This window comes from Myotis davidii, unplaced genomic scaffold, assembly GCF_000327345.1.
Source record: "Myotis davidii unplaced genomic scaffold, ASM32734v1 scaffold46, whole genome shotgun sequence".
NCBI classification, from domain to species: domain Eukaryota; kingdom Metazoa; phylum Chordata; class Mammalia; order Chiroptera; family Vespertilionidae; genus Myotis; species Myotis davidii.
Window position 1 is genome coordinate 1,195,135 of NW_006383006.1, and position 10,037 is coordinate 1,205,171.

Here is a 10,037-nt window from a genome sequence, read left to right on the forward strand (position 1 = left end):
CCTAAGCCAGCGTGTCGTTATCTCCCGAGGGAGCCCAGACTGCGAGAGGGCACAGGCCGGGCTGAAGGACCCTGTCCTCCCCGAGTGCACAAATTTTTGTTCACCAGGCCTCTAGTATATATTATAATTAGATATATTAAGACTGTAGCATTATAACTGGAGTTCTCAAAGCTCTAGAGTAACTAGGGCACATTTTCAGAGTGTCAGTTTCATTCAAGGATTTGGAGAAAATTTGTTTAAAAAATTTGCCCCTTAAAAGGGTTTTGTGACACATGTGCAAATAAAATCAGGAAAATTCAGCTTTTCCATGTCAAACTTATGTATTCGTGAATGCATACTAAAGAGTAGAAAGTGTTTATGTGTAGAGTGATTGAAAACTGGCATTTGTGGGGGCTTTTTTTAATGTAATCGGGAAACTCCGGAGTCTCTATGTGAATGCAAGATACTATATGAGGCAAGAAGAAATTTTGTGGACATTTGTGGACTACACGGTTTGTGCTTTGACCACAGCAGACAAACTAAAACATGCAACTTCTCAGTGAATCAAAGAAGGCTGACATAGCTATTGTGCAATAGATATTTATATCTATCATATACTAATTTGTCACCTTATAAAACATTGTTTTTACTTGGGTTGTACACAAAGCATTGGCTCCTATAAATCAATTTAATTTCCTGATATAATTGGCCTTAGTCAAATGTATATGGAAAGTATTTATGGATAAAACAATATGATATTTAGGATTTGATTTGGAATACTATGAGATGAGGCAAGAAAAGAGATATGATGCCCTAGCCCAGTGGTCGGCAAACTGCAGCTTGGCAAACCACGGCTCACGAGCCACTTGCAGCAATTTGGCCCCTTGATTGTGGCTCTTCCACAAAATACCGGCTCTTCCACAAAATACCGACTTCTGCACATGGGCCACGAAGTTTCAATCGCAGTGGACGTGCGCGCCTGCATGTGGTATTTTGTGGAAGGGCCACACTCAAGGGGCCAAAGAACTGCAAGTGGCTCGCGAGCCGCGGTTTGCCGACCACGGCCCTAGCCGGTTTGGCTCAGTGGACAGAGCATCGGCCCGTGGACTGAATGGTCCTGGGTTCGATTCTGGTCAAGAGCACACACCTCGGTTGCAGGCTTAGTCCCCCACCCCGGGTCTAAGTGTATGCAGAAGGCAACCAATGGATGTGTCTCTCTCACAACTATGTTTCTCTCTGTGTGTATCTCCTACTCCTTTCTACTCTGTCTAAAAATCAATGGGAAAAATCCTCGGGTGAGGATTAACAAAAAAGAAAAGAGATGTGACAACAAAAGACAAAAACTTGGGGCAGCCTGACTAAGTTGTTCATCTTGATAATAAAGTCTCACTCAGTTGTCTTATTTGATAGGTTTGGGTTTGTTTAAGTCTGAACAATTTCAGAAAACAATTGCAAAGCAAACTTTGTTTTTTTCTGTACTATAATAAAAATAAATATTGAGAGTTAGATGAAAAGCATAAAGACTATGTCATTAGAGATTCTTAATTCATTTAAGTGTAGTGAACGTTATAGCTTCAGTAAAATAGAAAACACCATCAGTCATCTTTCTTCAATGGCAAAGAACTGTCACAAGAATTCTGTGGATGCAATTAGAGGCTGACCAGAACAAGACCAGATTATATGACACTGGTTACTTGGCCTATAAGAAGGACAATGTAACATCACAATTTTCCATCACAGGAACCTGAAAATATTGCACCATAACTTTCTCTCTCATAGCATTCTAAGAATATTCCCTCAGAATTTACCTTTATAACTCATAGAGCAGTGAAAGTCTGTTGCGATTATATTAGTATATATTTTTGTGGGTGTGAGTTCTAGAGAACAGACTCCAAAATAGAGAAGAGAAATTGTCTACATGATGTGTCTGACGTTGGTGTCAAACTACCTTCAGATCAGTCCAGTTTTCCAGCATGGACAGAATCCATGAAAAGCAATTTCTTCCCTAATAAATATTAGAGGAGAAAGAAATTCATAAACTTTAAAAGATATTATCCCAATCTATTTTCTTGAAGTATTTCCTACAATCACATCTCTGAGTCTTGCCATATCATTCACAGTGTTGGCATATCAAGCAAGAATTAAACTTCATTTTAGACAGTAGGAATATTGGTCTCAGTAATGGTATATAGTGATGCTTGTTTATCCTCTTCTTTTGGGTAGAGTAAAATTTAACTTGCAGATTTAAAGCAATATTATTTGTATCAGACAAGCACTGCTGCAATAGGGTCTGCATCTTTGGGCATCCCTGGGGAGTACACAGTCCTTGAGTAACCCACATTTGCACCTCAGGGAAGCTTCAGAGACTGCAGGGTGACAGAGGTGGGGATGGGGTGAAACTATTCTAGCTCACAGCTATTCCAAGAAAGCTTTGTGTTTACTTCCGTTAAGCTTCAAATATTCTGAGCCAAGCTGGAATGCCCTGGAATTCTTTAAAGGAAAAAGAAATGCTCAGATGACCTAAAACAAAACTGTCCCACTGGAATTCTCCTAATAGCTAACCCAAGACTAAAGAGAAGCTTTTGCTCAAAGGCTTATCCTCTGGGTCTACCCTGAATGTACAAGAGACCCCTTAACCACCCTAAAGTGTGCGGACAGACCAGCACTCCTCAATCTCCACCTAAGATTAGGACTGGATGGCAGGACAAGTACACTGAAGGGATTTCTCAACATCTTTATCATGGTGGTTTCTGGGACATACACACTGGAAAGTTGGGCTACTTTAAAAAATAGTTATTGCTATTCAGGCAATGTTCCCAGGGATAAATTAGACTGGACCAAAAGAACACCATATTTAGGGTATGTTCATTCAAGGAATTCAATGGGAAATTCGCTGGGGTTCTCATTCTTTTACCTTACTCTTCCCTAAAGGACCAAAATGCTTATTAAATCTGGTAAGTAAATGCCTACATACATATTCTAGATCCATACTATTCTGGAAGGGATAGGTATATAACCATATCACATGCCTAATATGCAATATTAGAAGCTTACATTTCCTCCATGGATCAGTGTCTGGTACTCTGGCTTTTGCCAAAAGTTTAACAAAAGACAGGTAGACACACATCACACTTCCTGCAAAGTCCCCAGTCATTAAGGCATGATTTTAAAGAGCAACAGTCTGCAATGTACAGAAGAGTTAGATGTGTCTCTGTCTACAAACAAGAAAGATAAACAAGATATGGGCAGCCACAAATTAAAAAAAAATTCACTACTCTGCTCATGAAACAACCTCAGAAGTGGAAGTAGCAAGTTATTTTAGTGTGGGAACTTAAATTTGGAGAATTAGGTAGTGAACCATCAGGAAGACCTCAAGTGACATAAACAGCAGGGGTGACTTTCTATCACTGTGGGAAGTTCTTACAAGAAAATTATTGAAAAACCTTCTATTCCCAGCCAGGCTTTGGGGTCTCTGAAATGTTCTTATAAAAACACCTGAGGTTACCTAATGAAAAAGATATATACTACTTACCATACCCCAGAAAATGTTTCCTGCTACACTCAAGAGTTTCTGTGGCTACTGTGCCCAAAGTAATCTGCAAGCAAGATGAAAAAATAAACACAATAAAAATGTATTATCCTCTCTTCTTAAATGAATCCCAAGAACTATTCACTGGTACCATATGGGTCACTTTACTGGTCTGGGCAGTGGTTTTACTTTGGTTTCAGTCAATCCCCCTGGAGTTTACTTTATATGGGGTTCCATTCCAGGTCCTCCCTCAGGTCCCCCAGTGCAGACAGAGATGGCTGCTTGAATGAGCTCAGGCAAAATTGCCTCATGCTCTTAACATATAGAGCCAACTCAATTTTCCACTTGCAGATTATCACCATGAGGTCATTCATAAACTTAATTGAATCATCATATAGACTTTTAAACAACCATAGGGGCTGAATTAATTTTTTCTAAACTAATATATTTACTCCCCTACTGTAGTGAAAGCCACGCCTCCTGGTTTGCTCTAGAACTATAAGAGTAAATTAGTCTGCAGCATGCATTCTAGAGGGTAAAGGAAAGACATAATGTTAACTATTCCTCTAAACCACTGGTTCTCAACCTTGGCTGCACATTAGAATCACCTGGGAATCTTTTTAAAATCCTGATTTCTGGGCCTCATCCCCCGGAAATTCTGTTTCTTTGTTATGGGGTGGGGCCACAACATTAGTAACAAAGAAACAGAATTTCCGGAGGATGAGGCCCAGAAATCAGGATTTTAAAAAGATTCCCAGGTGATTCTAACATGCAGCCAAGGTTGAGAACCACTGCTCTAAACTGAGATCCTTGAAAAAAAAATCAGAGAAACCTGTTTCCTTTCTTTTATTTTTTATTCAAAATTGGCTCTTAATTACAATCAGTTTAAGACCTTCGCTTCAATACCAACTGATGCTCCCTAATGCCAGATAAGGAAATGAAAAGGAGACAGTGATCAATCTCTAGGATGATGAAGAGTATGCATTCACCACCATTTCTCCCAGGAATCTTTATTCAAACTTTCTTCCATGACTCTTAAAACTCCATTATTTTTTTTTAATTCTTTGAACCCAGGCCTTTCTAAGACAGAGAAAGTCTCCAGGTGCCTTATTTATCATCTAATTCTTGTTAATGCTCCTTGTACTAGTGAAGATAGTTGAAGGTTAACAGCATCATAGACAATGTATTCTTGTATGTGGGTCTAAAGTCAAGAATACGCTGTGAACAATATAATAAGTTACATGTACAAGTCACATTGTTATTTACAAAGCACTTTCACGACGATCTTATTTACTTTTTTTAAATACCTTGTACGGTAAATAGGAATTACTAGCCTAGATTTAAAGACAAAACTGCGGCTAAAAGAGATTACATGACCTGCTCAAGGTCACAAGGCCAAAGGTGATAAAAACAAGAATCCAGGTCTTTTAACATGTAGTCTAAGGCATATGCCACTATACCCTGCTGTCTCTAACAGAATGAGCTCTCAGCTGTTAAACTTACCTTAGGATTAACCACTGCATGAGATTTATATTATAGAGGACAGGTATCACACAGTAGAAGAAAGTAATTATTGGTAAAACCTATGGGAAGAAATAAAAACAGAATTCTATACTTTTCTCAGTGAGTTGTGTTTTGTTTGTTTGTTTTTAATAAAAAAGAGCCCTGGCCGGTGTGGCTCAATTGGTTGGGCATCATCCCATGCACGGTTTGATTCCTGGTCAGAGCACATGCCCTGGTTCTGGGCTGGAACCCCAGTAGGGGGCATGCAGAAGGTGGCCAATGGATGTTCTTCTCTCACATTGATGTTTCTCTTTCTCTCCCTCTCCCTTCCTCTTTCTCTAAAAATCTCGGAAAATACTTTTTAAAGAAATCAACAAATAAATAAATAAGAGGTGCCATTATGCTTAGTACAATACAACTTAAAATCACTCTAACACCCCTTCCCTTTTTCCTGTGACCCCATTCTTTTTCCTCAATCAGTTCTGAGACTGAACTTGCAGTTCTGAGCTAAACTAGCTACTTTGGATGAGTAGGTTTTTAACTTGCTACTCAAGGTGTAGTGCATGGATGATGATTGGATAGCATGGGAATCATTTGGTAGCTTTTTAGAAATGCAGATTCTTAAGCCAGATTCTCACTGCAGAATTACTGAATCAATCCACAAGATTCCTCAAGTCATTCATGTTCATGCTTAAGTTTGAGAAACACTATGTTAATACATATGTGCAGATAGGTTTCAATGTCATTCCAAAAAGAGGTGTCACACTAGCATGTTTATTAACAAACAAGAAAAATAAAAGATTTACTTTAGTGTGAAATGACAGAGATAATCAGTAGGTAAAAAGATATGTGAAAATAAAAATATTTGACTTAGGTTCATGCTAAATCAGCTAGGCCAAACGACTGTGAGATATTGAAATAATGTTGGTTTATCGTAGTAAAATACATTCCAAATAATTTTCTCAGTAGCATACTAATAAGTAAAAAATATGGGAAAACTTTTCATTTTCATATCCATTTACAATCACAGAACAAGATAATCTTATTTGTAAAGATGCCTAAACTCACCTAACTGTACATTTCTCTGCTCTGGGTATATATTAAAATCACCTGAGGAGCTTTAAACATCTGTGGAGCCCGGCCGATGTGGCTCAGTGGTTGAGCATCGACCTATGAACCAAGAGGTCATGATTCAATTCCCAGTCAGGGCACATGTCCGGGTTGAGGACTCGATCCTGTGTGGAGTGTGCATGAGGCAACTAATCAATGATTCTCTCTCATCATTGATGTCTCTACCTCTCTCCTTCCCCTTCCTATTCAAACCAACCAACCAACCAACCAGTGGGGGCCCTACCTCCAGATATTTTGGTCCCTCATTCTATAGATGAGGAAACTGGGAGGGGGGGGGTTAATACAAATGATACCAATATAGCATATTAAAATTTTTTTCATAAATAAGTATGTAATGATTTCTAAAACCTGAAACTTGTTGACCAAGTAAGACCTAACTAGATAATTTTTCACTATTTTTAAAAATTCTTTACTTTTAAAGCATTACATATGTCTTCTTTTCCCCCCATTGATCTTTCCTCAGCCACTCCCACCCCCATAATTTTTTTCTCTTTTAAGGAATTTAAAGGTCCTCTTTACCCCTGACATTTACTCTGAACACATATTAACCTTTCGTTAAAAGAATTATTAGCCAACCATTTACCTTCAGGAGCTGACAAAATTAAAGACTAAGCAATAATTGAAATCTGATGGGCAAACAGGAGCTAAGGTGGTATTTTTAAATGTGGCACCTCCCGTGACAGACTTCCGACTAAGTGGGGTCTTTCCCCCTCCCCCGCCCCTTGACACTGAGCAGGGTTGTAATTGCTTTAATCAATAGGGCAGGGCTCAAAACACCATTTCTGTAAAGAGCCAGATAGTAAATACGTTAGGCTTTGCCGACCATATGGTCTCTATGGTAACTACTCAAGTATGCATCATAGCACGAAAGCAGCCATAGATGATACGAATGGACATGGTTGTGTTCCAGCAACACTTTTTTAAAAAAGACAGTGGCAGACTGGATTTGGCCGTAGCTTACTGATCCCTGCAATAGAGTTCGGAAGAAGTGATATTATATGAATTCTGAGACTAGATCATAAAAAGCCCTGCAGCTCCCATGCAGGTCTCCTGAAACACTAATTCTCAGGAAGCTCCCTCTTAGAACTTAGCCATCATCCTGTGAGAAGCCCAGGCCAGAGGAGAGGGGCCGATGTAGGTGCTCTGGTCAACAGCCCCAGCTGAGCCCCGCCTTGGTATCATCCCAGCTTAGGTGCCAGCATGTGAAAAGCCTACCAATGATTCGAGTTTCTAGTCACCCCTCTGAACTGAGTCTTCCTAGCTGAGGAGCAGAGACAAAACAAGCCCACCATGCCCTACCTGAATTCTGGGAGGATAAAAGAACTGTTGTTTTCACATCACAAGGTTTGGAGGTGGTTTATTATGCAGCAATAAACTAAAACAGAGGCTGACTAAAAAAACTCTAAGAGCACACATGCAAGGCTAAACATTTCAAAAAACAAAGCAGGAGTTAAAAGAATTCAATAGAAAATATTTATGCTTTCCCCCCAAGCAATTTATGCTTATAAATCATAAATTCTAAAAAAAAATTACAATATCTTGTTCATATGAATAATATAAACATTCTAGAGTAAGACATGAAACATAGTTGCCAACCAGTTTGGGACTATTCTATTACAATGGCTTTATGGCTGTTTGATATAACAAACCTAGTTATTAAATATTTATTTGATTGAAAATAGTAAATAATTAGGATCAGCTAACTTAGTCCAACTGCCCTAGCCAGTCCAACCAGTTTTTGTGTTTGTGTAGTATGTTGAATGCTGGATTATGCTATGATTTCAGACACCTTGTAGGTAATAGTAAATAACTCTTATGAAGTTAGTCTATACCAGAAAAGCTTTCTAAGCTTTAAGGTCAAATTGTTATATAATCTATCCTACTAGATATTCACTAATGCTGAACTTCAGGAATATATTGGTTAACAATTAGATAACAGTTTGGTTATATGTTTAAATATCCCTCCTGAGCAAGCAAGGCCCTGGAGCTCCATGCCTATCCTGGGCTTCTGGGAGGCTGTGATGACTTAGGGGACTGTCAGGAATGTCCTAAGAGGTACAAAGTTTGGGCTGAAGCAAATTTAAAAGCATTACTCTGAGGCACAAATAAAATCAAGTTTGGCACAAGAGACAAAAACCAGGCACAATAAGGGTAAGCCACAAACACAGAATGAGTATTTATAAGAGAGATGAAAAATTCATTGGAAAGACTTTAAGATGAAGTATTTGTCTAATGGTTCTGAGACTAATTCCAATATGTGAGTGGTCCCCCGCTCCCCCCCCCCCAAGACACACACACACACACACACACACTACCAGGCAAAGCTCAGGACACCCGCTGGGTGTCCTACAATTCAACTGAATTCTGGCATTATCTACCTGGAGAAAGCATCAGATTCCAAAGGCAAAGACTTCAGTCCCACCAAATAGCCCTCCACTTCAGCAAGGCCAGGTCAACACCTGTGCTTCTGACCAATCAACTATAGATTGGAAAGTCCAAGACCCTCTCCTTGGACTTCAGACACCAGTCAAAAGTCCAGGTTGTTACTTGTACTTCTGACCAACTGGCTGTAAATCAGAGGTTTCCATGACCTCCCACCCTCTTGGATTCCATTAATTAGTTAGAGTGGCTCACCGAACTCAGGGAAACATTTACTTAAGTTTACCAATTTATTATAAAAGGACATGATACAAAATACACATAGAAGAGATGCATCCGGCAAGGTATGTGGGATGGGGGTGAAGCGTCCATGCCCTATCTGCGGCATCCTGCCATGTCTGTGTTTACCAACCCGGAAGCTCTCTGAACCCTGACCTTTTGTGTTTTTATGAAGACTTCATTACATAGGCAAGAGTGATTAAATCATTGGCCATTGGTGATCAATTCAACCTCCAGCCCCTCCTGTAATTCATAAACCATCAAAAATACCTGAGCATTTTTAAAATTAGGTTTTCTCCTATATTTAATATTTGGAAGAAAAGCTGCGGGTATATGTAAGTCACTTAATCACTGCGTATCTTTGCCTATAGGCCTCTGATTGAATATATCAGTGTTTTAATGCTTACACTTTGAAGATTTCTGTTCTTCCAGAAGATAGTATTGCAACAACTGCATTTCATTTCTGTGTGATCTCGTTCTGGCACTCTAGAATTGTTTAAAGTCATTTTAGACAGAATTTACTATCACTGTGGATCCAGCTGTATTAAGTGATCAATTATTTAAAACAATAAATTTGGGACCCCACCCCGCCGCAGGGGAGGGCGGGAGGAGGATGATTGACGAAGCTGATCAGTGGCTAGCCCCTAGCCTAGGGGCTCGCAGAGGGCTCGGCGAAGGGGGGCCAGCTGAGCTTTTCCCCTTAAACGGTTGGGTTGGGGCTCTGAACGGCCTCCCTAGGCCTCCCGGTCTCCCAGAATGGGTTATGGTAACAAATGACCGCACAGTCCCTTACGAACTGGCCAATGAGAGGGCCCGTCTTTTCCACCGCACCTCTGAGCCTGAGGTGTTGCGAAAGCTCGGGTCCAGGCGGCAAGCGGACATCTCGGACGTTCTGCCAAAGAGCGGGAGCGGGGGCGGGGCTTGTTACGTCACCACGGCCAGCCTATCACGCTCGTTCTTGCTCAACGGCCCCGCCCCTTTACCGCACATTTCCCCTCCCCTAGCTCATTTCTCACCACGCAGCAGTTGGGAACACAGGCATTTTGGGAGCTGGCGCCGGCGCTTTTGTGCCTGTGGAGAAAGAGGCTCCAGAGGCGGCTGGAAGACGAAGATCACCCATGAGAAGGAGGCGTTGTGTACCCGAGGTTCCCAACCCCACTCCGCGGTCAGCATGTGGTGAGGCCGGAGCCGCAAGAGAGCCGGGAAGAGGAAGCGCAGTCGGAAGGGAGGCGGGGTG